This window comes from Apodemus sylvaticus, chromosome 9 (genome assembly GCF_947179515.1).
Source record: "Apodemus sylvaticus chromosome 9, mApoSyl1.1, whole genome shotgun sequence".
In the NCBI taxonomy this organism is placed as follows: Eukaryota; Metazoa; Chordata; class Mammalia; order Rodentia; family Muridae; genus Apodemus; species Apodemus sylvaticus.
In genome coordinates this window covers 92,803,953-92,831,631 of record NC_067480.1, presented here as the reverse complement: position 1 = coordinate 92,831,631, position 27,679 = coordinate 92,803,953, and the positions used below count along the sequence as shown (strand labels likewise).

The following is a 27,679-nucleotide window of genomic DNA, read 5'->3' as shown; positions in this document are numbered from 1 at the left end:
TTTGAGTGACATTTTTCAGCTACTCTAATATCCCAATGACCTATATACATGGCTGTCCTGTTTCCAGAGGAGCTGTGAAGCCTGTTAACAGCTGGAATTTGATCAATAAAGGGGTCAAGATTTCTTTTCTTTTGGTTAAATATAGGATTAAAAAAATTTAAAGTGGTATTTGAAACTAAATAAAATTTTCCTTAATGAAAATAAAAATAAAAAAAAACATAAGTAATTCTCATATACCCCCAAATTATAAAAATCTCAACTATAATAACCACTCTAAAATTTAAAAAATGAGAACACTAAATGTACAATCTATTTATATCCCTCTCTTTAAGGAACTCTCACTTCAAAAACATGATGATGGAGGGCTGATATTTGATTTTTTTTTAATTATATTTCTTTACTCATGTATGTCCTACTATGTATGCACATATCAGCTAGAATATGGTTGTCAAAAAACAACTTATAGGAGGTGGTTCTCTCCTTTCAATATAGAGATCTTAGGGATTAACCATCAGGTTTGGAGGCAGAAACCTTTACCCACTCAGGCACAAAGGCCCAAGGTCACATGTTAGGCACCTATGGAAACCTCGAGGCATCCCAGACAACAGCTAACTGTTGTTTCTTTCATATCTCCCACAGTTGACAGCCTCCGAATGACAAGGTGAATCAGTAAAGGTAAAGGTAAAATGAACCTTTACCTTTCGCTATGGTCTCGAAACATGCCAACTTTTCTTCATTTTCATTTGTTGCTTATATAGACATAACTGATTTTTTACTTTTCAATGACTTATACTGTAATTAATAACCTGCTTTCTATAGTTTCAAAATGAAGAGTATATTCAAATTGGGAAGTCTCAAATTAGTTTTATAGAAAAAGATCAAAAACATGATGATGGAGGGCTGATATTTGATTTTTTTAAATTATATTTCTTTACTCATGTATGTCCTACTATGTATGCACATATCAGCTAGAATATGGTTGTCAAAAAACAACTTATGGGAGGTGGTTCTCTCCTTTCAATATAGAGATAAAATTAATTCAATATAGACATAAAATTAATGTACTATGACAAGGAAATAATTCATAGATGAATAAAATAGGCAAAACTCTTATTTTTATTACATTTAAAACGGACTTACAATAAGTTGATCAAAGCAATTTATTTTTCTAATTGAACATTTATCTTTACTGATATTCTTTTAAAGTGTCTACAGCATTGTTAAATTATACAAATATGTGAAGAGAAAACTATAAATTTGAGCAAAGGTTTCAAAGTAAGTTTACTTGTATAATTATAATATTTGCATTTATATAAGACAGTAAATAAATATACAACTTTTTAATAACTGGTTAACACTATCTTTTCAACAAAGATATGTGACATGCATATAAAATAAATCTATACTGACTACTCAAGCATGTTCACTTATTTATACGAGTTAGCCATGTCACATTCACTATTGTTACAATGAAGATATATGAGGACGAAAATAGTTTATGTCTGGAAGTGTTCCATAGACAATGAAATCAGCATTCTGAAATACTAAAATTAATTTGGAACCAAAGAACTGAAAAGGCAAAATAATCACTGAATAAAGCTGGATTATTTTACATAAATACACAGACTACACAGGTCTCTCATGACATATTATTTATCTCTAAATTCTATAGCAAGAATTTTTTTCCCTGATACATTTCTATACCCCAGAAGTGGCTCAGACAATAAATATATTTAATAATATAATTGGTTTAATATTTTTCAATAAGATTTGAAAAGCTAAAACTCAATCCCAGCTTTGATCTGGAATATCCCAATGTCCTTCTTATTAATTTCTCAGTAAGAGCGATGAGAGCACAAGTGGAGTCAGAGTTCGCCTACTTCCAGCAGAGCTGTCCTTGCCCGGAGCAGTCTGCATCCTTGGCAGAAGGCACAAGTTCAATCATCAGTAGTAATGGTTTCTTTCAGGAGACTGTAGAGCATTGTCTTGAAGAGGGTTTCTTTAAGCCTGAAGGCAAATCTAGAAAGGTTAAAAGACTCATCCAAGCCAAGCTGCTCAGCTAGTACTTCAACAGTGTCTTTAACTGATATAAACCAGTTTGTCCAAATACTTTCTTGAACTCACATGCTAAAGTCACTGTATTTATAGACCTTTTTTAAACATATTGTCTTATATGCTGTATTTGGAGATCTGGAGAAACAAAATGCTTCTCTAATATTCTTAAGGCAATAGAATGTCTTTTGGTTTAAATGACTTAGTCATGTCAAGGTTACATATGTAAGTAAATATGTATAGATAAAATTTAATATATGCATTAAGTATTTTAACATCCTAAGAGCTTTTTGTATAAGAACATACTTTATCTTCAGTATCTCTGAAAAGACTTATTTGATATTGATTAAAACAGTATCTAATTGTTGGGATTTGGGATGTAGCTTAGTGGTAGATGTTTGTTAGAATGCCCAATGCAAAAACTTCACATTTTGGACAATCCCAAATTCTAGCTGAGGTATTCATCAAATATTTAATATAGATGATTTACTGGAAAAAAAAAAAAAACTAGTTGAACCCGGAAGTTACTTCTATAGATTTTGCTTAAAATTCTCTTCTTGTATATCCCCAAGTATACCCCACATTCCCACCTTTTCTGGAAATGTATAATTATATTGCCTTTAAATAGCAGGGTTTTGTCATATTGTTTATCATGTCATTCTTCCTACACAAGGATCTAAACTGCCTCTGATGCCTAGTAAAGTAACAAGTCCCACACTCCATCAAAATACAAACACAGTATATAAAATGCTAGCCAAATTAATGGAAAATTGGTGAGCTAACATGCAGGCATTTAGTGTTTTATCAGCTTTATACAGCAGGCTACCACAGCAATTGATAAAATATAGTCTCAAACAAACTTCTTATGAGACAGTTTTCTGGATGTTGCCCAGACTCTTATAGGGTATCCCAATTTGGTTTAAATTATTCAACAGTCTCAGCCTCCCGAGTAGTGGGATTATAGGCACACACCACCATACTTGTTCTTCTTAAACAGTTAAAAATAACAGATCTCCCAAAGTGTCTTGCTCCTCTTAGCACAGATTAGTTCACTCCTTTACCTTTTAGAGTTAACCTCATAACAGATCAGTGATAGGATCAACTACAGGCCATCTAAAATTCATTTCTCTTAGTTGATTTCCAAGGCAGAGAGAGTAAACAGCCTTCTCCCAGCTTTCTTACTTTCACAGCTGAGAGTGTAGGATGTTTACAGTATCTGTCACTCAGTGCTCTCTAGAGCAGGTTGGCGGTGAGCAGGACATCCTGGAGCATCTGGAGATCCCATGATGTTTTAGAGCAGGGGCTAGAAAACAGAGGATCCTTGGGACTAAATCCCAGCTTCTAGGTCTGGAGCAGGTGAGAAGGCTGCAGGATGCTTACCTTGCTGATGTCTACTCAATTCCTGTTTTGCACATGCCAGGATTTTCTTGGGATTTCCTGGTTTGGCCCTAACTCCCCCCACCCCATTTCTGTGCTTTCCCAAAATGGTCTGAGGAGTTTCCTTTTTAATTACTACCCTGTTCTTTAACTTCAAGAAAACAAGCCCACCTTCTTACCACTCAGCTATATGATTTTTGTTCTGTTTCACTCCTGAACAGAATTGAGAACAGCTGTTCATTATATCTGCAAGACCATCCAAAGGTTTAATCACTGATAGCCAGTTATCTTACTGATGGGTTATAAAGTCATAAATCAATCAAATGAGCAGAGTAAACACGTTGGTTGGAATATAAATTAATGAATTAAGCTGGTACACTAAATATAACATAATCCTAGAAAATTTAACGTGTTATATGTGGAAAGGAATAAATATGTAACTGGAGGCATACACATAAATGGAGCCAGTCAATTCCTAAGTTCTTCTCTGACAATGAATGATTCAAACAGTTCCTGGAGTTGAGTTAATTTACTAAACTGATCTATTGGATAGTGAAGAAGAAAGTCATCACTTATATAACACATCACAAAATAAGCCTACATGATGAGACTACCACCTGTGAACTAGAGTGGCATATTGAGTCGTAGCCAATGCAAATCACTCATTCATGCATTAGACAAACATTTGTATGTAACTGCTGTACACCATCAATAGTGTAAAGCACTAGGTAAGGAGAAATGAATACTACCAATCTTAATCCTCAAAACACAACCTAATTTTCAGGACAGATGCATAGATCATAGTGTAGGAGGTACTGTAGTGGGTCAGGACACAGCCTTGAAATAGATGGTAATTGAGACATTAGTGATATTAAGTAAAGTTGTTAGATGAAGATGTGTTATGTGGACTTCAGAGAGCTGAACACTAAAGAAGATACTATTTCACAACAGTTATAAGATGGGTAAATAAAAGTCTATGCTGAGACATTCCAAAATTCAGTAGTTAGATGAAGGTTCAAAAATGAGGCCAGTGAGACAGATGCTAGGGAAGGAAGATGGGTGTCGTAAATATACCAGGCTGTATAAATGGGGAAATGGCATGGTATATATTTTAGTATTAAAGCTAAAAAGAACAAATATAAGGCCATACAAAGGGAAAAGCAGAGATGGGGAAACTGAGTAATTGTTCACTCAGGTTTTAGTGATAAGGCTCTCCAAAGAGAAACAACTGATGAAAAAAGCAAACTATCAATGCTGACATCACCCAGAATCTGGACTAGAAGGCTCACAAACCCAGCTTGCTGCATATTGGACTTCTGTCATACTTGAAAGACTGGCATTGCAAAGAATTTCAAGAAGCCCATTCTTACTCAACCGTTTCTGAATTCTAACCACCCATCTAGCTAGTCCCATATACTGTCTCAAATCCCAAATCAAGCATCTCTCTTCCACAGCCTCCTCTGTCTTTGGCTAAATCTGGGCTCTGTCACCCTGGAAGAACTACCTATTCTGTCCTTTACCACTATGCCTTGAATGCTTTTCTATCACCAACTCATAGTTCATTATTGTCAGTATTATAATTTTCCATCTCTCTATGAAACCAACTTACCTGGGAAGTTTAGTTTAGTTTTACTGAATTTCATTCTATTTGATGAAAATCCACAACCAGGGTTTACTGAGTATAAACAATAAGTATATAAAGAATAAACATATGAATGATGCTATCTAATATCTGGCAGTTTAATGACTTCAAGAAAAATATAAATTTCTTAAAACAAACAAAACAAAAAGAAAAGGTTACAACCGTTTCAGAAACAGTCTTTGTTTGAATTACCCAGTAATTCAAAGTCTAGCTGTTGTAGTTTTCTATGGCATTCATGGCTAGGAGGAGAACTGATCACATTAGCCAATCTTTTCTTAAGTGACAGCAAGACCTTGTGGAAAGTTAGCCCTCCCTGTGAACCATCTGCTTTTTAAATTTTATTTCTCTGATGGATTCCAGATAAAGAAGTCAGGGTAAAAAGTAACTTCAGAGATGTCCATGTTTATAGTATGTAAAGTTTAAAAATGGTCAGGAATGAAAGGAAGCTGCCTTAATCATAATCATATAAGAATTTAAACTGTTCTAAGTCAAACAGTAAGAACTGAACAGAATCTTGAACAGAACTTTAGATCTGGTCTTTAAGCTTTACCAAAGTTTCCTGGAAATTAAAGCTTGGCCACTTTCAGCTCCAACTAAAAAGATACCTTGAACGTAGTCGCAGTTGGAAAGATTCTGTATTCAAACCATCTCATCATGCTTTCCTCCCACTCCTCCCCTTTGTGCCAACAACTAGATTGAGACCTTTTTTAAAGCTATAAACCTGGCATGCTGTCTCCCCCCATAAAAACATTTTTTGGCCATTATCTGATTTTTAAAATTCCCAGTAGAACACACTACATCTAATATTTCAAGATATATAGTCATCTTTCATAATCCTCATTAAAAAAGTAGCAGACTTAAAGTAATTATAAACAATACACAGAGACAAACATGATTGCCATTTTGAAGCTTGATTTATCTTGTAGACCAGACCTTAGCCATGAGCATTTCTAATTCCTGAAGAGCCTTTCATCCAGGCAGGTAGTGGCATCTTTGCATCTGAACCTCCTATTTTCCGATTAACTCCTGGTTACAGCTCTTTCTACCTGCTCCTTTGCATACACCTCACTTAGGCTAAGTTGCCTATGACTTTCCAGGTCACTTTCATCTTGCCTATCTGTGCAGAAGAGCACGTGGGATGGCAGCATGGTTTAGGGTATACAGGCAGTGCTTGTGGCCAAACCCAGAAACCTGGGTACAATTCCTACCCAAATGGAAGGAGAGAACCAACTATACTAAGCTGTGCTGTAGCCTCCACCTGTGTGGCTTGGCATACATGTGTCATCCCTACTACATACATTTTATTTTCTAAGAGTACCCCTAGTTATAATAATGATCCCCTCTAGGGGGGATCATTAGCCCCCTAGTTATAACCCCCAAATCTAAATATCTACACTGTAATAAATATATCTGTGAGGAACAGTGAATTACATGGGGATTTCTAAGGAACAACTATGAAGAAATCACAACAAAGCCTAACAGTGACTTTCAAGTCACAACTTCACCTTTCTTATTCTATTGTGTTTCCCTTACCTGGATGCTAACTGCAACTTCAGCAGCTCACCGTAGTGTTACAATATATATATATAACCACCAGTATGTTGTTTTGAAATTAGTCCTCACAAAACACAGAGCTTTATGTCACTCAAGTTCCCTAGCTTAATGAAAATAGCCTTTGTTCAAAAAAAAAAAAAAAGTCCAGTTTCATTAAATTCTCATGTTCATCTCAAAGAAAAAGTTCCCTTCTCCCAAAAAGAACTGCTACCTATTTTGAATGTCTGCTTGATGGGATTTTTTTGTCTAGACTTGGTATAACTGAAATCATACTGTTTAAACCAAGACTTAGCAAATTCTATAGTATACAGAATAGACAATCTTCTGGGAAATGCTGTGAACAGATTAAATTCAGGAGGCCACCATCCTGATGTAACATATCTGATCACATTTTCCTTAAACCTTGGGTTCTTGATTCCCACCTCTCTTCTATGCTTAACTGTTTTATTTAAGCTATTGTGCTCAGAAGAAAAAAACACATGAATTTATTGCAATTAATTCTTATATAAAAAATCCTATTGGTGTTTTAAGTGTGAGAAATCTCAAGTTAAAAACAAACATACAAAAGATAATCAAACATTATGAAATCCTAAAGGTTTGAATGATATATATTTTTCAATGATGTAAATGGAAAATGTTCAAATAAAATTTTGTCACAGCCAATTTTAATCCTCATTCCACATGAACTATTAACACAGATCACTTTGACTCTGTTAGTCACAATAAACAAGTGTGGGTCTTATGTTGAAAAGTTAGCTAGTTCTGGCTATGGCTATAGTGATGGGGGTATGGCAGTAGCCAAACAGAAGGTATTTTGATCAGTGTTGCCAAATTGGAACACTTATTAGACAATTGTAAAAGGTAATCACTGTATTTTAATTTAATTGGAAATTGTAGTCCTATCAATGTTTTAGTTCTTGTGCATTTGCTAGTGGAACAACTTTAGAAAGAACTGTTGCTCTGAGAGAATATCCAATTCTTAATGGCATGACTTAGGATGCTGAGACTATTCTGTCTCTTCAGTGAAAGTTTTAGCATAACAGTGGCTTTGACAAATACTAGCTACTTGGTTGTTGGATTATAGACTTGAAACAAAGTAGCTAGTATTTGTCAAAGCCACTGTGCTTTGGGAACAGGTATCTGGAAAGCACAGGAAAGTGAAAGCTGTAATATGACCAGAGAAAGGAGAAAGGAGAAAGGAGGGGCTGATTATCAAAGACGATTTTTTTTAACCTTGTTGTCAGTATAAATTTTTAAAAAGAGAATTTATTCCTGCAACATTTATGCAAGTGTAAAAATTACATCATTGCACTGTGACTGAAATTCTCTGATTTTTCAGCATTTATCTGAAACTGTAACTTCACCAGAAATGGAATAAAACTGCTAAGCTTGCCTTTGAGAACCTCAGATGTTATGATAAAATAACATGGTGACATGCTATGTGTCAGGCATGTTCTCTCAGAGTACCTGTTCTGAGAAGCACTTCCTGTGATACTATTATACAGGCATTCTAAATTTATCACAAAACAATGTCTTCATTCTTTTTCCTCCTGTAAGAAGAGAATAAACCTTTCTGTTAGGCCAAATGTAAAATCCAAGTGTATGCTTCTAGCAACCACACCAAAGCTTATAGTCACAGAAAAGGGAGACCTTTTATGACATCCTAATGGATTAAACAATTCTTTCTCAAAAAGTGGTCTAGAGAAAATTTAAAAAAAAAATTGAGAAAATAGGAAATTTATAGCTTTTTTTCTACCCAGAATATAAGGGTCCAACTTCTGTTCTTTTTTTTTCATTGATATATTTTTTATTTACATTTCAAATGATTTCCCCTTTTCTGGGTCCCCACTCCCTGCAAGTCCCATAAGCCCTCTTCCGTCCCCCTGTTCTTCCATCCACTCCTTCCTACTTCCCTGTTCTGGAATTCCCCTATACTCTTGCACTGAGTCTTTCCTGAACCAGGGGCCACTCCTCCATTCTTTTTGGACATCATTTAATTTGTGGATTATGTCCTGGGTATTCAAAGTTTCTAGGCTAATATCCACTTATCAGTGAGTGCATACCATGATTGATCCTTTGAGACTGGGTTACCTCACTTAGTATGTTCTCCAGCTCCATCCACTTGTCTAAGAATTTCATGAATTCATTGTTTCTAATGGCTGAATAGTACTCCATTGTGTAAATATACCACATGTTTTGTATCCATTCCTCCGTTGAAGGACACCTAGGTTCTTTCCAGCTTCTGGCTATTACAAATAGGGCTGCTATGAACATAGTTGAGCATGTATCCTTATTGCATGCTGAAGAATCCTCTGGATATATGCCCAGGAGTGGTATAACAGGGTCCTCAGGAAGTGACATGCCCAGTTTTCTGAGGAACCGCCAGACTGATTTCCAAAGTGGTTGCACCATCTTGCAATCCCACCAGCAGTGGAGGAGTGTTCCTCTTTCTCCACATCCTCGCCAACACCTGCTGTCTCCTGAGTTTTTGACCTTAGCCATTCTGACTGGTGTGAGGTGAAATCTCAGGGTTGTTTTGATGTGCATTTCCCTAATGATTAATGATGTTGAACATTTCTTACGGTGTTTCTCAGCTCTCCGAAGTTCTTCATGTGAAAATTCTTACTGCCAACCAGAGAGCTTGAACGATGGACCTAGGCCCTCTGCAAATATGGAACAGGTATGCAGCTGGGTCTTCATGTGGTACTCCTAAGGCAGGAAAAGGTGCTGTCTCTGACTACATTGCCTGCCTTTATTATTTTCGCAGTAAAAGAGGATGTGTCTAATTTTGTTGTGGCTTGATATGTTGGGGCTGTTTAATGTCCAAGGGGAGGCCTTCTCTTTTCTGGGGAGAAGAGGTGGTGGGGTGGATAGTGTAGGTGGAAAAAGAGAGTGGGGTACTTACTGGGAAAAAAGGAGGGAGGGGGGTTGTGATTGGGATATAAAGTGAATAAATAACTTTTGATAAAAATTAAAGAAAAAAAATGTTTTTAAAAAACCCCAAAGTACCAGCAGGTGTCACTAGAACCCAAAACACCATTGCTTCTCTGCATTACAGAGGGGAAGTGGAGTTCCACATTGCAGTAGTGAGCTCATGCAGTTTCCAGTGCTGGCGGCTGACACTGCCACACAGTGGCTGCCTTATCTCACCAGGAAAGAATATGCAAACCTCAGTTTAAAAATATTGCAGAGTAAACAGGGACTAGATGCTATAAATAACTTCAAATGCAGTAAATAAATATTTTTTGGAGGTCAAGAACTTTGTATGTTCAGTTCTGTCTTTTAGTAGCAAGCCTGAGTCATACTATGGCGATGCTTCATGGAGACAGATTCAAAGAGAAGGAGCCCAAGTGATCACTCAGCACTAATTTAATCAGTGTTAAATTAAAAATGATCTTAAATTGATTATAACAAATTAAAGAAGCATATTATAATCCCTTTGGTGAATATTATAAAAATGCCAGGAAATATAGCATTAAAAAAGGTTAACAGAATTAAAATGCTATGCTAAAAGTTATCTAAGCTTTATCTAAGCTTTAAAAAGGGGCAGAGAGCTGGTGAGAGGGCTCAGGAAAGTACTTCTTGTGCAATCCTAGAGACCTCAGTTTAACCCTGGATCCCATGGAAAGATGAGAGAACACCCACTCCATAAAGTGTCACACACATGGTGTAGTAAGCATTGCCCCCCCCCCCCCAGGAGAGTAGTAATAATTATAGAAAGAGCAGGAAGAAAAGGATAAGAAATGGAAACAAATACCAAAGTCACAGACCTAAGCTCAACACCACTACTTAGACCAAGTCTAACCCAAAAGTGTGGATGTGACTGTATAAAGCTAGACTCACCTATATGCTTTCTCTAATTCATGGCTGCTATGTTTCCTTCTGTTTAACCTTTAATCTACTCAGCTTCTTTTTCCATTATAGCCGTTTGGTTCTCATGAACTTGTGACTGACAAAACAACCACCACTGTACTGTACTGGCTTTTAAATTTTGAAGTCATAATGAGCAACAATAAAACCTTATTTACTGCATTAGATTGTACAGTCTTCTACATGTGCAGCCATTGTGTGTACCTTTCAGGAGATCATGCAATGTTTTGATAAACTGCCATCAATCAATATTAAAACAGGTAATTGTCAAAGCAAGAATGCTTGTTGCTAGAGCTATATGAAGTCAAATAACAAAATGCAAAGATTAGGTTTTTGTAGTCAGCAAAACTGAGGTCAATAAATATTTTGAGTTAGCATTTTATAGCTAATATTTACACACACACACACACTCACACACACACACACACACACACACACACACACACAATCCTGGCATGTCTCATAAATATGTTATGCTTAAGCAACCAAGCAAGAATAACAAAAAGACCCTCTACTTTTACTCATTAATATTTTTACGATAATTTATCAGGATAACAAAGTGATAGAAAAATCTACATGATAATAGTCAAAATAAAAGCAATTTCAAGAGTAATTTGGCATAATGTATTGTGTAAATATAATATATTCACTTAAGTTGTTCATATGATATCTATTTATGACACTGCTTAAGTATACTGTTACTTTCAATATTTTAATTGCAGGGCTATAAAAATGGACCAGTGCTGAAAGGACATAGGTTAAAAATCTAAAACATTTCTGTTTGAACAGTAGTGTGGTAAAGCATGCTTTCTTTGTAGACTTTTTTTTTTTTTTACTACTTTTTCAATGTTTCTGTAACTTTTTATGACAAAGGACTGAAATCTCATAGCCTCTTGATGCTGAGTTCTATGATAAGTATTCTTTTTAAAGAGATAAACATAAGGTGTTTGCTGCTACCCAGTAAGCAGTTGCTATAAAACAGCAGCAGCAATGCAAATATTTCTCACATAACCTACTATATTTGGTGAAAACAGAGCAGAGGCCACCTTGCATTTCAGGAAATCTGACAGTGATCTCTCATCACAGCACCAAGGGCAGTAGAACAGGGCAGGATTTTGTGGCTATTGTATATTAACATGACACAGTGTTTTCTTCTGATGAAAAACAGAACCTAGGAGAACTAAGGCAAGAGAAATGTGCTGGGCTTACACAACAAACCAGCACTGTAGTACTTTGGGCACTGTCTCAGTGAGGAATGTTTTTCTCAGCATACAGATACACATTAGATCTAGTAGTTTACCTTTTTCGTTACATTAAAGGTAGGTAGAAAAAATAACTTAGGAAAAGTGTTGTGGCAAAAGGAACATGTTTTCATGTAAACATCAAAACTTTTAACTCAGTTCATTCTTTTTCCTTTTCATTTTACACACACATACACACATACACACATACACACACACACATACACACACACACACACACACACACACACACACACACACCCCTACCTTTGGTAAAAGTTGTAACACTGTCACTGAAATTTCATGTGAGAACAGTATGTTTCCTTCCTAACCCGTGAGAAGAACCCGAGTATATACACAAACCCCTGCCTGGCTCCAAATCTAATTGCTTAAGCCCAGTGCTGAACTGTCCTTGGGTGGCTAGAGACAGCCGAGAGGCTGAAAGAACTTACAAATATGCAAGCTATGCATCCTTACCTCTTTCCCCATAGGGAAGGAAAAATAAGGCAACATTAATTACATCTTCACGAATGAGCAGTAAATTGGGCCAAAGACAGGAAAATTAAAACCAAATTGGTCAGTTCTTTAACTGGTTGATATTAAAGGTACAGGGGAGAAAGGAGACTGCCAGACTGACATGAAACTTCAGATTCCTCCAGGGTTCACTGCACTTGTTTTGCTATCCTAGCTTTCTTTACTTTGATACAAGGCTCACACACTTCAGTGAGAGTTGATTGTGAAAAACCTTAGTACATGGTCCTTTATGCTCATTTTATTCTTTCTGTAAAGGTATACTAACTAGTAAGTACAGATATTATCTTCCTGTGCTGAGATATACTATGAACTGTCCAGAGACTGAGTTTGGATCTTGCTTAAATTTACTAGTTGGGTCACACTGGGAAACAATAAACTTAACAGATATTCAGCTAAAAAAAGAAAAGACACAGATGAACTTTCATTAAGATATACCTTGTTTCAAAATGCAAAAGGTGCCAATATATATGACATTGTTCTAAGCACTAGAGATCTGAGTTCCTAGCATTTTGATATATATAGAGGCAAATATAATTATTAAATATATAATTTTACAGTGATGATGCTATGATGTCAAGTTATCAGTTGCGAAATACTATTTTAGATATAGGAGGTCATGTAATCCTATTTTAGATATATGAGGTCTATTCTTACTAAAGTGATAACTGACCAGGAAAATAAATGAAGCAAATGTTTATCTGACATTTTGACTTACCTGTCTAATTGCATCTAGACATTTCCACATCTTTGTGTGACATACATACATGTGTTACATATATATTAATAAGAAACTGAAAGATGGCCAGAAGCAAATAACTATCAAGAAGCGAAGAAAGGACAGCCGATAGCAGTGTTAAGAAAAGGAAACCTTTATTTTTCTTTTGAGCAACTGGGTTACATACAGAACCTTCTAAATCTGAGCAAAAATATTCTAGCCTAGCCTTTCTAGATGGTGACAGGAGAGGTGGCCACCTAGAAGCAGGTTCCTGTAAGCAGTAATTTCCAAGGGACCAAAGGCTATTCCTTTTCTCCAGTTTTGTAAAAGGGTTGCAAACCATTAGACTAAGGAATAAGCTGCACTGGAGAAGGGAGAATGGACTGAGATAGATAAAACAGGATAGGAATCCTGGGTCAATTACCTTGTGGTTTTTCACCTATAGACCCTTTGAGACCTGTGAACAGGACTGATTAAGTCAAAAGTCAGCTCAAGTATAGTGTACACCAAAACTAAGAACTTTCAGAAGCTGATTAATAATATGAACCTTCTGAGGCAACAGTGGACAAAATGGATATTGCATAACCAATTCTCTGAAAACTCTCTAAAGAGCATCAGACTTGGGCAATGTAGTAAAAGATTGACATATTGTTCTATTAGGATTTTCCCCTTAGTAAAAGGTTTAAAATTCTTATAGGGCAGTTCTAAGTTCAAGGACATTTATTTCATATGACACTGCCACTTTTAGAACAATTAGACCAGTGAGAACTATTGCTAGTATTCACCTCAATTACTGGCATAAGACATCTATTAATATTATGATTCAATGCTTTAAAAAGCAAGCTGAACAAAAGTCCAGTTTTGGGATTTCTTTCCTAGTTCTACCAGGTTTCCCAATCTGTCTAGACTTTGACATGACATTTTAGACTCTCAGCAACTTGAAGAGCTCCCACTTCAGCACACACAATTTCTAAGCTCTGGTCTATGCAGCACCTATTTTTTTGTTTGTTTGTTTGTTTGTTTGTTTTTTGGATTTGGTTTTTTTGAGACAGGGTTTCTCTGTATAGCCCTGGCTGTCCTGGAACTCACTCTGTAGACCAGGCTGGCCTCGAACTCAGAAATCTGCCTGCCTCTGCCTCTCAGAGTGCTGGGATTACAGGCGTGTGCCACCACCACCCAGCTAGCACCTATTTAACAACTGCTTCTCACTCAGCCCTTCCGCTGACCTCATAGTGCCTATCAGTAATAGATAAGGGATGGCAGGGGGCCTCTCTGGCCTTGTTCACAGCAGTACCACCAGTCCTTATCAGAGTCCTGTGTAGAGTTAACAGATGGACAAGTATTTAAAAAATGAGTGAATGGGCTGGAGAGATAGCTCAGTGGTTAAGAGCCTGACTGCTCTTCCAGAGGTCGTAAGTTCAATTCCCAGCAACCACATGGTGGCTTACAACCATCTTTAAATGGGATCTGATGCCTTCTTTTGGTGTATCTGAAGACAGTGACAGTGTACTCATAAATAAAAAATTAAATTAAAAAAAAGTTGTCCACTACCACCTACTCCTTTAAATAAATAAATAAATAAATAAATAAATAAATAAATAAATAGTGAACATACATCTGAAATCCTCTGCCTTAGAGCAACAATTGTGTTAATTTTTTTAAAGGTGTAAGAGAAGGTCGGAGGACATTTATATAATTTGGGTGTTTTTATTTCCTCCTTTTGAATATGATTAGTGGATATACAGATAGAAGAAATGTGTTATACAATGCCTAAGTCTTTCCAGATATCCTTGTGGAGCAGTATAATTAGAATCTTAACACAGGAAAAGTCCTGAGTGCTGCATACATGTGCTCTAACAGGAGTGACACTAACAGAAACTCAAGGGTAATCAAGCCCAGCCCTCACTGACTGCACTTCTCCTGGACATTCATGTATAATATGACAACTTCTGTAAGATGGCCAGTTAAACTCGAGAATAAAGGCTTCCTCAATTGGACATATACCTTAAAGAGCATAATTATGCTGGATGTATATGACTTGGGGTCTACACAAAATGGACAGATTAGCACAATGAACCACATTAATGTCACTATTAGGCAATGTGTCTAAGAAATTCCTTATGTAGTATAGGTGACATAGCTCTTGTGAAGCTTAAGAATCTATCAAATTCATGTAATGAAAGGACAGGAAAGGACCACCTAGGGCAACAGAGCAAGTGAGAAAGGTATTATTCATTGCCATTCAGCCCAATCTGAGTAATACTGACTAAAAAAGGCAATATTAAAGGAATGATACTATCCTTAGAAATCAACCAAGTATTTATAAAACCTTTTTAGGCACTGTTCTAGTGCTATAGGGATAGAGAAGTAGCAAGCACAGTCCTCATGTTTTAAAGGCACAATTCAGTCAAAGAAAGACTGGCAATTACAGTCCCGTGCACAAACATCAGAGGCCTCAATCCACTCACTCAAGAGGCACAGCACAAGTGCGGTCTGTAGTCACAGCCTCAATTTACTAAAACACTTCTTTTAGTTTTAAATGGTATATGGCACATTTATCTGGAAAATTAAATTATGGGGATTAATTCCTTCATAAAAGTACCCTCTCTACAAGCTAAAGTGCACAATCTATAAGTTTTGAAGAAAAGAGAGTAACAAGAATAACGGTCAGAGATGAAAGGTATTCTAGATCTCTCTGGGCTCGGAGTACTTGAAGTTCATAGTGCAACCAATGGCTCTGGACAGACTATCTGTCATCAAGAAACCAATATCCTATTACACTTAATAGCTATGGAATCCTACAGTGAGTTCTCTTCTTAAGTAATGTTCCTAGTTTATAATATTCTTTTTTGATGCCTTTATTAGGCTTTATCCAAATGCTAGTGAAACATGTCACAAAATAAATATATGCCCACCCTAAATTTTGTGACCTTTTAGCTGGTCCTCAGTGAAGCTAAGTGTCATTCCTAGGCAGGTTTATGTTTTTCTGAATCTCTGCCTCTCCTCTTTATCCCCTTTAGCTGTAACCTGCCTAACTTCCTATGTTACTGACAAGGGTTAGTGGCTAGTGAAGACCTACATTGCTCTTATGTTTAAAATCTGAGGAAAAGGATTCACTTTGCTCACTTTAGATGTCCTCTGTGTACTAATAACCAACTCTTTAATATTAGCCCTAAGAAATTGTATCTGTAGCTGCCTTGGAGAACTTGTGTGACTGGGGTCAAACAGGAGTATCTTTTCCTCTAGTTCCTATAAATTTAGTTCTTGATATAAAGCTTTTAAAACTTCCAGGTCTTATGGTACAAATGTGAAAGAAAATAACTCCATTGTTTATGGCCTAGTTGAAGATATTCTAAGGCCTCTGTTGTTGATAACTTCCTAAAAAACAGCTACTTTCTCACTAACTCACCTTAAGCAAACTATTTGAAATCAATATAGAGGCTACTGCAGCTCTTTCTTCCCTTTCTCCTTTCATTGACATGATAAAATGGAAAAAAATTACACAAAGTCTAATAAAGCAAGCAAATGCTCCTAAGTCCATAGATACCTTCACTCTAAGAGCCCATCCTGTTAGGGGGGAGGAAAAAAAAAACTTCCTTAGATCCATTCAAATATAAAACACTCACAACTATATTGAATTTTATAAAATCCCATTGTTAAACACTTCCTGTCCAACTCTTGCCAAATGGGAGGATTGCCGCTGAAAGACACAAGGCATTATGTGGCCTCCTCCCTCTCCCTGATGAATGTCAGGTTACACTCTGGCACACATACAGCTCTATTTTCTACAGAGGATGTAGCTTTCCAGAGATGAGAAGGATCTAAAATGAAAACACTGGCCTTCATCATCCCACTTCCTCTATTGGAAGGGAGTCTCCCAAATAATAGCCTAAAGGAAATACTGAAATGAAGTCACCACTGTTCAGTAATTTAAGAGCGGCTAGATGATGTGATTGTCTCATAGTGGTGACTCAGGTATAGCACTTAGAGCTAGAAAGAGAGTGTCTGTGATACTTACTGCAGTACCCAGGGCCTTGTACATTCTAGACACTAAAACTTTAGATGAGCATCTGCATAGGTGCACAAACAGAAGGACTTTACCAAGTATTAGTTTAAAAATATATAAATGGTTGAAAACATAATAATAACAACAAGAAAAAGAGCTATTTGCTAAAGTTGAAAATGTTAATAAAGAGGTACAAAGTTGTGTACAAAAAAAGAAGCATAATTTTCTAACAAGTAAGACAGTTGGAATTTAATAATACACTCTGGTAGCCATTTGTTTTAGTCCGTAAGCTAGCATTCTGTGCTATACAATGCCAGGGATAGTCTTAAATGTTTATATGTTAGAAGAACAAATGTTTATACCGACATAAATACTTGTTCTGAAGTAGTCCTTGAATATATAGTATTGCATATCTTAGATCTGTAAGGCATAGGAGAGTCTCATGAATTCAGACAGCTGAGATAGCAAGAGAGTACACATTAAGCAGTAATTCCAAGTGGCCCATGTATCAGCAGATGTTTTCACTACAGAGCACAGGAGGGACTCCAGACTTTGTACAGAAAGCTTGCATGCTATCCCTTTTAACTGGCTGTTTCACTCATTATAAATATTTTTTGTCACTTAGTGAGAGTAGTTTCCCATCAAAGATATGTCAAGTGAAAAGATTGTTAAGGTATTCAAATACTGCTATAGTTTTGAAAGATTTAATGAGCTGTGACGGTTAATCTTGACTGTCAACTTGATGGAATTTAAAGTAACCATGGAAACAAACCTCTATGCATTTCTGTATGGGCTTTTTCTCCTAATCTTTTAGCTAATTCTTTACCTAATTCTGTAGAAGTAAGATGGGAAGGCCTCATTCTTAATGTATGTGGTAGTATACTATGGGCTGGAGTCCTGAACTGAGAAAAAGAAAAAGAGTGAAGGTCTAGGATTCCATCTCTCTATACTTTCTTTTTTTTTTTTTAAGTTAAAAAATTTTTTTAAATTTTTTTTATTCGATATATTTTTTATTTATATTTCAAATGATTTCCCCTTTTCTGGCTCCCCACTCCGCGTCTCTGTACTTTCTGACTGCAGGTATCATGTGATCAAGTGCCTCATGTTCCTGCCACAATAATGATGGACTATGTACTCAAACTGTGACCCAAACCAAGGCCTTCATTTGGCTCTTGCCTGGAATTTAATCACAGCAAGGAAGAAAATAATTAATATGGTGACTGAGTAATCAGAAAAGAACTCATAGATTGCTCACAACTTAATCTTTCCAATGGCTAAAGTGTTTAAGTAATAAACAACTGGCCATTTATAGAAGACCCATATAGAATCAGGGAAGCAAATAAACAGAAAATCAAAGACTAAAAAAATTGTAGTTGTGTGTGTGTGCATGCGTGCGTGCGTGTGCGCGTGTGTGCGCACGAGCGCCTGTTCATAAAATGCCTTTACTTCATTTGCTATCCTTCTGATTTTCTTACATTTAACTCTGAAATATAACTTAATTGGTTAATTAACACTTCACCAGGAGTTAGGAAAAAAATAACAGATCTGTTTATACACAGTAGGCACTTAAATTTGTTAACCAAGTATTTTTCTTATGTTCAATGTATAGAGAAATATTTGTGAAAAAAACTTAATGTTTTTTTCGGTTGAAGAGTAGATGTTTTCACTGCAGAAGGAGAGTCAGTGCAGGAAGAAGCCTCAGCTCTGCTAACTGCTGTGCATGGACAGAGCTTGGACTGGTTATACCAACATTGAGTTCTTCTGTTTCTAGCACAAAGCACTGGCTATAGCCACCAAATTTACTAAGGAGACAAACCCCAGAGCTCAGCCCCCGGGGCAGATAGGCAAAATGAGAAATTACTTCATAGTGACACCCAGGTTATCAGTTTGCCTTTTTTAAGAAGTAGAGAAAAGTGGTCATCTCAGAGAAATATTTAAGGAAGACTAAATGTTAAAATTTGGATTCAGGGCTGGGGTTAGATAGAATTGTGGTAACACTTGTTTATCATGCAGAAGGTACAAGTTTCAATTCTCAGAGAATTGAAGTACTAAGGATAGACGTTTAAATCCCATGCAATAAATAATGGGAATGCTACAAGCCAACACAAGAAACTCCAAGACAGGGTGCAATAGAGAAACATCTTGAAGGAAAAAACTAAGTCTCATTCACATTTTTTACTCAACAATATATGCAGGTGATGCTCTGCACAAGGAAATTTAAAGTTCCTATATAATTTGGTAGATCAAGATCCTGTTTAAAAAAAAAAAAAAAACTTTAGAAAACTGAATGGCTTCCCCCTAGAATTTTTCAGAAGGCTTGGTGAAGCATGGAATGGAAAAATGATATCCCACTCTGCCTAACTTTGCCCAAAGAACCTCTCCTCTACAAGTCCAGGATGACCCAGAGTAGACTTTGTAGCCTGGTGCTAAAGACACCAAGGCAAGCAGGAGACAACAGCAGCACGAGAAGGGCCTTACTGCACAGAATATACAATTTCATCCAACAGCTAAAGCTCATTAACTGTGCTGGCATGAATGATTCTTTAAAACTACAAAAAGAAAGGAAAACAGATAGCAGCCTATTTACAGATGCAGTAAGAGTCCAGTTTCTGTCCCTATTTTGAAGCTTTGAAGAGACACAAAACAAGCCTGCATAATAAGTTTAACCTGTAATTCAACTCTTTTTCAAAGTGTGGCTTACCATCAAGTTTGGAGAGCTATTTTTGCACTTTCAAACTTCCCAAATATTCTACTTATTTTTCCACCATAATGCTTCCAGACACTCTTCTTACCTGCAGCGGACCAGCCAATCCAGGCCATCTAAGGGCATGCACCTCCTCTTACTCCAACATTTCTCTCCACACCTTCATTTCTCCACTAGTTGAGAGCATTCTTCATATGCCTTCCACAGCCCTTTCAACTCAAACTGGTTGATCTTTAACATGTGAGCCTAAGTAATTTATATTCTTAGGTTCTCTCCCACTTGCTTAGAAGCTCTATGTAAGCCAGCCTGCCTTAGTTTCCTTATTTGTAAAGATAAGATGCCACTTATTTCACAATACAATTGTTATAGTTCAGCTGTGATAGATAAAATAGAGCACTCAGAAAAGTGCTTCGCACATGACATCTACAATTTTACCAATGGCACCAATACTAAAGGCACCAAGCAGCAACCTATTTTTCTCAGTCACTTAAATGCCACCACAGGGAGAACTGCTGAAAGGCAAGCAGGGGCCCCAGGGAGGAAGGTGCACATAAACACTGTCCTTGCCTTTCTTTCTCTCCTTGCCTTTCTGTCCACTCTCCTGCCCAAACAACCAGAAGAATGTGTCCACACTTGGTCTAGTAAATGATGATTGAAGGCTCGTGGACATGGTGGATGCTCTCCTAAGTTTTAAATCACATGGTGTGACCAATTCTTGGTTTTTATTTCCCTTTCATTATTTAAAACTCTCCTTTTTCTTTAATAGCCAAATCAGAGTAGAGGAATGTGAAACAAATTATTCCAGCCTGGTTTATTTGCATATTATACTGGAGTTGGGAAAATGCCCTGCTTAATGATGACACTTTGTTTGTTTCTCCTCTTTTTATCATGGAATTCTTGCAGGACCTTTCCTGGGAAGACTGATTTGTCTCAGGTCAAATTCAGGCAATGCTGATCACTGATCCACCTAACATTGCATATCTCCAACTATTAGTACCACAGGGAGCAAAGAGATTCTTTTATGTATATCCTCACTAGCCTTCCTATAAGTGAGTCATTTATTAAAGCAATCTAATAATCATTAATTTCTTTTTTAAAAAAATCACATTCTGGAAGAATCAATGTACAAGGAAGCCTGTATCATTAAACTAAATTCAAAATCCAAAGTATGTTTCATAAAAACAAATTCTAATTTAATGTCAATTAGTATTCTTTAAAGGAGCCACTATTTTGTATAAGGATTATCTGGCTGCTGTTTAACCTCCCTGGGACTGTTTTACTCACTGTGACTTTCTAGATTTTTACTGATACAAACTTCTGGTCATTTACTTGCTGTCCTCTGAGCATTTCACATGGTGAAACTTGTGATTCCTGCCATAGGACAAAAGATGCTACAGCATGAACTAAAGGGAATAAAGGAATCCTTCCCTAAAGAAATGCCTTTTAGTACCAAAAAACAAAGTATGAATGAATGTACATGTGTGTGTATGTGTGCAAGTATGCAAAAATATTATGTGTTTGCATGTAGACATGTGGGGAAAGAGAACATTCATCTGTGCAGAGGAAGGAACTGAGGCAAGAGGAACAACACAATGGAATAGAACAAGGAACTCTGGCTTAAGAAGCTGAGGTCAGCGGAAGATGGGCACAGGGCAGATCAGGGAGACTTCTACAGAAGGGGCTCTCAAAAATGAGGCAACATCGTGTTTATGCACCTTGATATTGAACTGACACCTACAGCTAACATACAATCATTCTTACATTAAAAGCCAATAAATATATACCCACTAACTATATATATATAAGTATATATTAATATATTGTAATTATGGCTACAAGTGATACTGTTTTACATTGGGTATTCATTTATATATTCAACTGTGGTATTTCTTAATTTGTTTATGTCAATTTGCCTTACTTACAGACTTCTTTAGTAAGCATTTGTATTTTTCCTCCTTGGCAAAAAAAAAATAAAAAAAAATAGAATAAATTACCAAATCCAAAATTTAGATACTGTGATCAGTCTGGCAAGAAATCTGAGGGTAACAACTTATGATACAGTATCACAATATTTTTTGTTCTCGAGCAAGAAAGATTCTGATATTACCCAGGAATGAAAGGGAACTTGATGGACATTCTTCATTAATCTCTCTAATCATGTCTATTAACATAGACAGTAAGTTCACATTTAGTATTTGTGCTGAATGAATCCCAAGTCTACTTTAATTTTAATTTTCTATCAAAAAAATTTCATTCTAATGAGTACTGCATCATTAAATTGATATAATAATTAAATCTACAGCTTAGAAAGGCAGATTAAGTATCATCTGGCAACACTAACTTGCTCACCACAGTCACAGTGTCTGATTTTAAGTATATATTAGTGAAAGATTACCAGTCATGAATAACCACCAAGGAAGTCTATTAAAGAATATTTAATTGATCAACTCCCATTTGCACACTAAGGCAAATGAGCCATATGGTTAGCTTCACATTTAGTGGACTTATACAAACAAACAAAAAGTACCACCAACAAAAAACTCTTATTTACTGAATTTCTGAATTAAGAAGATTAAAAATGAAGAAGAAAAATAACAATCATAAAAACCTCAATTTCAAATGTCCGATATTAGCTTAGTTGTGCATATAAAGAACTATAATATCAACTAACAAGCCTACCTTTCCAACTATTTGGAATATCCAGTACTTATTCTGTACTTCTTAGAGAGCCATGTAAAGAAAATTTTCAGTTCCTTTAACAAGTCTCTAAGATAGTTCAGTATCAATTATCTTTAAGATTTCATTAAATCACTTCAAAAGTTAAAAAAAATAATGAATGTCCTATTAACTCTCCCAATAGATATAAAAACAACTGGCAACTTCAAATTAGTGTTAATAAACTATCAAAACCTGATGATACTTAGAAAAGACTTATTTCTTGATAGTAACATTTAAGTAATACTTTAGTGAAAGAAAACAGCACAATATAATACCAAAGCAGGCAGAGGTCTAGATAAACCATCTCAGCCCTTAGCCTGCAGCTGTCTTCTCAGGGAGTGAAGGAAGAACTTACACATGCGTGCTATTTATGGAGACATCACTATCAACTTAAGTGTAGGTTCAAGCTAGAGTTCTAGGGTCAGGAAAATAAGTATCATTTAAATCAATCATCACTGTCACTTTCAGATCTTATAAATCTCCTTTAGAAATCTCCTGTCAAAGGATGTTACAATTTCTATTTTGGACAATTACAAATAAAAAACTCTATACTTTTTAAGGTTATTTAGGTATGCTGTTCACTTTTAAAACATTACTGGCTTTGAAGAAATGAACACTTGAATTCATTTCTCGAGCACCAAGGATGCCTGTTTTATTTTTAGTAACTGATCTGCTGCAAGCCACTTGAAGACTCTGGGCATGTACTTAGTAAAAGAACCCTTACTTAGTTTAAGAACCCTTGCCAAGCAAGCACAAGGCCCAACACAAAAGGAAAAGGAACACTGTTTTATGTTGTGGTTCATGTAAGACACTTAATTATGCAGATATGGATGTGATTTTTAAATTATTAAAGAAAACACATGAATGTAAAAGTAATGAGTAATAGTTGATTTATAAAAAATGGTAATTTTATAATGTCATACTGCTGTTTCAGACTTAAGTTTATTTTTATAAAATGGAAGTAAAAAAAAAATCCAGATCTTATTTCAACTGTAAATAGCAGATTATTGATATTCTTAAGCAGTGTTTTAGATTATTGCTGTGGAAATGAGAAGCACAAAACATAACAGGTATTAATTTCAAAACTAAACAAAATAGCTAATGGAGATTTACATCTAAGAATGAAGCAAATTTTACAAGTTAAAAAATTCCAGTAAATAAGATGTGAAGGAAATAACCAAACAGTAGTGGACAGTGGAAAATTTAGTAGTCAATGAAGCAAGGAAAGAAGTGTGAGACAACTCACGGGCAAACATAAAGAAAGTGAAGATCAAATAATTTCTTCAAACCTATTGCCAGTTCCCTGGGAAATACAGTTAGTTTCCCTAGGATACAGCTGGGCTACTTATACTATAGTGTTGCTCAGTTCTAGACCCTGGGGCTTCTCTATCTAGCTCTCTGTGTTTCAATGTTAGTCAACTAACTCCCCATGCCTGGCAAGACTAAGTAAGTTTTCTCACTTGATGTCTTTATGTATGAGGAAAACTCACTTCTATCCACCTATCTCTCCAGCCATTAGCATGGCCAACACTTAAAGAATGGAATACTTTTTCAGTATGAACTCCTATTAGTAAGACTAATGATATTAATTGGGAGAATAGAAGCTGTAGTTTCTACAGTAATGAAACTACTATTTCAAAAAGTATGTTTTACAAGATAAAGATGCTGTCTACTTCTCTTTTTAAGGTGTCTCATTCCTATAATTTAACTAAATGAACACTCACATTAAGCCATAAGAAAAATAAGACTAACAAAAAAGACAAATTAGAAGCTATGTCCTTCAGAGAACTGTGCTAGGCTTCCCATTCTGAAATTGTCTTCATAAAGAATGGAATTTGGTGTAATATTTTAAAGAGAGATGAGTTACTGTTTATCAGTTTAGTTAAAAGGAAAATCTCAACCAAGACTTTATAGTATTTCTGATCAAGCTAAAGAAAGCAAATATACTTTTCAAGTTACCTGAGGCAATGTTTTAGATAGTTTATTAAGGTGAAATTTTTACTTCATTAAAGACTAAAACCAAGAAGGTGGTTTAATCTAAGCACTATGAAACATGAATTAATCTCTACTTTGGATTTTACTTTTTCTCTTTTCAAATAATTTAGCTACATTAACAGATTTATTTACTTATTTATTTATTTTTGTGAATTGACCTAAAAAAATTGCTATTCTGAGATTTGATAGAAAAACAGTGGATTAAAGAGCCTACTTTTTGAAATAATTTTTTGGTTTTTTTCTTTTTTTTTTCTTTTGTTTTTTTTGAGACAGGGGTTCTCTGTGTAGCCCTGGCTGTCCTGGAATTCACTCTGTAGACAAGGCTGGCCACAAACTCAGAAATCCTCCTGCCTCTGCCTCCCAAGTGCTGGGATTAAAGGTGTACACCACCACCACTCAGCTAAAATAATTTTTTGAAGCACTGTTCTATTTGTTTAAAAATTAATACTATAAAACATTTCTTTGCTTAAGATTACTGTTAAACTTCTAAAGTACATATATTGCATATTGTATGCACAGGAAGCACACTTCTGTGGTTTTGAAGTTGTTTAATTTATCTTTTCCAACAAAGCTTTGTAAAAATAAATCAAAGAGAAAGCAAGGTATTGGTTTCAGCCAACAAGATAATTACTCCTTGAAGTTGGAGGCAGTAGGCAGCTGCAAACATCCGACTGAAAGCCCATTTGTGGCCTCACAGCTTCCAGTCGAGGATGTTTACAGTCGCTCACTGTCAACATTGATATGCCTTCGTCAGCATTCCGTCTTACTGACCTGAGAAGTCCCCTGCAGGAGTTTCTGAAATGTACAGGCAACCTTCTGTAAACTGTAATGTCTCAATGCTCCAGAATATAACTATAGTTTATGTAAGGTATAGGTTATATGCTTCAGGAACATTTATTATTTATCTAAGGGTCAAAGACGTTTATGAAAACAACACATGTAAATGGCTTCCACCCATTACTGTTGTTGGACATAAACAATCATGCAAGTGGTAAGGTGGGCTTACTAGGACTAGAGCATTCATCAAAATCCTTCTTTGAGAAAATATAACCAGGATAAGGCTTTAGTTATGCACAGAACATTCAACATTAAACACCAAAGTAGGGAAACTTAAAACTATCACTAAGAACTGGAACAGACAGACAGAAACAAGACTTACGTGCTGCTTTTACACATGACCTTTGTCCTGAAATCTGCTTCCACAGAGGCTCTGTACAGTCAGCTGATGTTTCAAAGAGTAAGCAACAATCAGGAGAAAAGCAGACAAGAGCAAGGAGGTGCAGGTCGGCAGGCATCTCTGTGGATCAGAGTTTCCCACTGGAAAAACACAGAACCTATCGCTGGCAGTGGGGCTGGCAGCAGTGACGCACATTAACTCCACATCTGAATGTTCTGAATTCCACTCCCATTCTCTAATGAAAATAAATGAGGAAAACGGAAGGTTAAGCTCTATCAGTCACTACTTTTCCTGAAGTAATTCAAAACCCTTCTGAGTCTAGTGAAAGATTAAGCTGATACAGAAAAGTAGGTGTGTCTTTCCCTGAGATTTGGTTTTAGATGAAGTTACCACAAAGTTAAGTTGCCAACGCCTTAGGGATTTTATGATTTAAAAAAAAAAATCCCCACAGAGAGCTTCATGTTTGTGGAAGCTAACAAATGTGATGAGCTCCATAAATTTCTTTTTCAAAGCAAGGGGTAGTTCTATCCCATTATGGTTAAGAAAGCTAATCTTTGAGGCAGCAGATGAAAACAAGCTGAATTATGTATGTTGTGGCCATTTTCTTTATTAACTAAACATTTTGAACTATTAAAACTTCCTAGGGAACCACAATTTCTCAATGGGTCAAGTCACACAGGAGAACAAAGCAAACTCTATCAGTGCTGGCAAGTCTACATTCCAAACATTCTTAGCACTTGGCATTCATATACCACTGCTGCCCAGGACTGAGTCAATCCTACACTCAGCTACAACCACCAATCCCCTGAACTTCTCACCAAGACACCCACTTCTTTTAAGTGGTCCACAAATAGAGAGGCAGGGTGTTCTTTAATTAAAACATAAATACCAGAACTGGCACCCCAGAGGATATTGTACATCAGGAGCTGTTTACTAAAAGAAAGTATTTTCACTCATAAATTTTCTCAAAGGGAATGATCTCCTAGTTGCCTTAGAATCTGTCTACTTTTGAGCAATAACCTTAAATTAAAAATGATAAATAACAATTGCTTGGTATATACTATGCAAAAAAAATTTCAATAACAACCCTATGTGGAGTAATCAAACTTTGACACCACTCAAGCCTTTTGCACAACACTTTACAAATAAACATGAAAAAAAATCTCTAAAACATGAAAGACTAAGATCATAGATCAAAAGCTCAAAAATGCAAGAGCATTAACAAGTGCCAGCCCAGTACTTCACAGTCTATATATGTACAGGATGTTTCAGCAAGACAAGTAGAGCAAAAATTCCTATGAAAGCAAAAATCGATTTAGTCAGATGAATGCTGGATAACTTTGTTCCTTAAGGTGAGGTTCTGTGTTAAATGGTTGTTTTAATAATTTAGGGTTTTCTTTTTTGCTGTTGAGAAGTACTTCAATTGGAAGTATAATTTTCAAAGCTAGAGGGTTGAGAAAAGATAAGATTATTTAGTTCGTATCTTCTAACACTACATTCTTGTTTTTCACTTTCTCTCATTGATTCTATAACTCTTGAAAAAAGATGGGAAATTGCTAGTGTATATACCTGGGAAAAGCAATCAAAGTTTCTGCTAGACCTTGTCAGCAGAGAACTAGTGACCTAAAATATCTTAATTTTCCTTCTGACAAAAAAATGTTTTCCCATTATCTGGAAAATGTGAATAATATTTGTTCTTTAAAAACATGTATTAGCAAATATTTTTTGCTAATTCAAATTTGTTCATTACATCAGGCCTTCATCTCCCTTATAAAACCCTGGAACACAGAAAACAAACTTCCAACTTCTAAATTGTGAACACTCCTCAGCTTCAGACCAGTGAGTCAAGGTTCTTGGTTGGTCAGCCTAAAGTGCACCTCTGGTGTCTCTGGAAGGTCTTCCTTTTTAACTATTTGAAGGATTAACTCATTCTAATGGAGGAGCCTTTAAGACTGATCCTAAAATCTTTTAAAACTTTCACTTAGCTAGTCACGAAGATGAAAAAGTACAAGGTGCATTTCCTCTCCAGAAAAAGATGCTTCTTTCTCCTTCTACCTTGCTCCTTCCTAACCATGTGGTCTCCCAACCTCACAT

At 36.0% G+C, this 27,679-nt stretch overlaps 1 long non-coding RNA gene across 4 annotated transcripts in view; it reads right to left on the bottom strand.

Moving 5' to 3' along the window:
- Positions 1-1,188: 1,188 nt before the first annotated feature.
- The window catches only part of LOC127692895 (uncharacterized), a 40,874-nt gene continuing 14,383 nt past the window's right edge, over positions 1,189-27,679 (bottom strand). For 3 of the 4 annotated variants that reach the window (XR_007979530.1, XR_007979532.1, XR_007979533.1), the window contains exons 3-4: positions 25,568-25,820; positions 1,189-2,019 (exon numbers count right to left, since the gene is read on the bottom strand). This is a non-coding gene — a long non-coding RNA (uncharacterized LOC127692895). The remainder of the gene's footprint in view (positions 2,020-25,567; positions 25,821-27,679) is intronic. The other variant, XR_007979531.1, reaches the window with a different exon arrangement.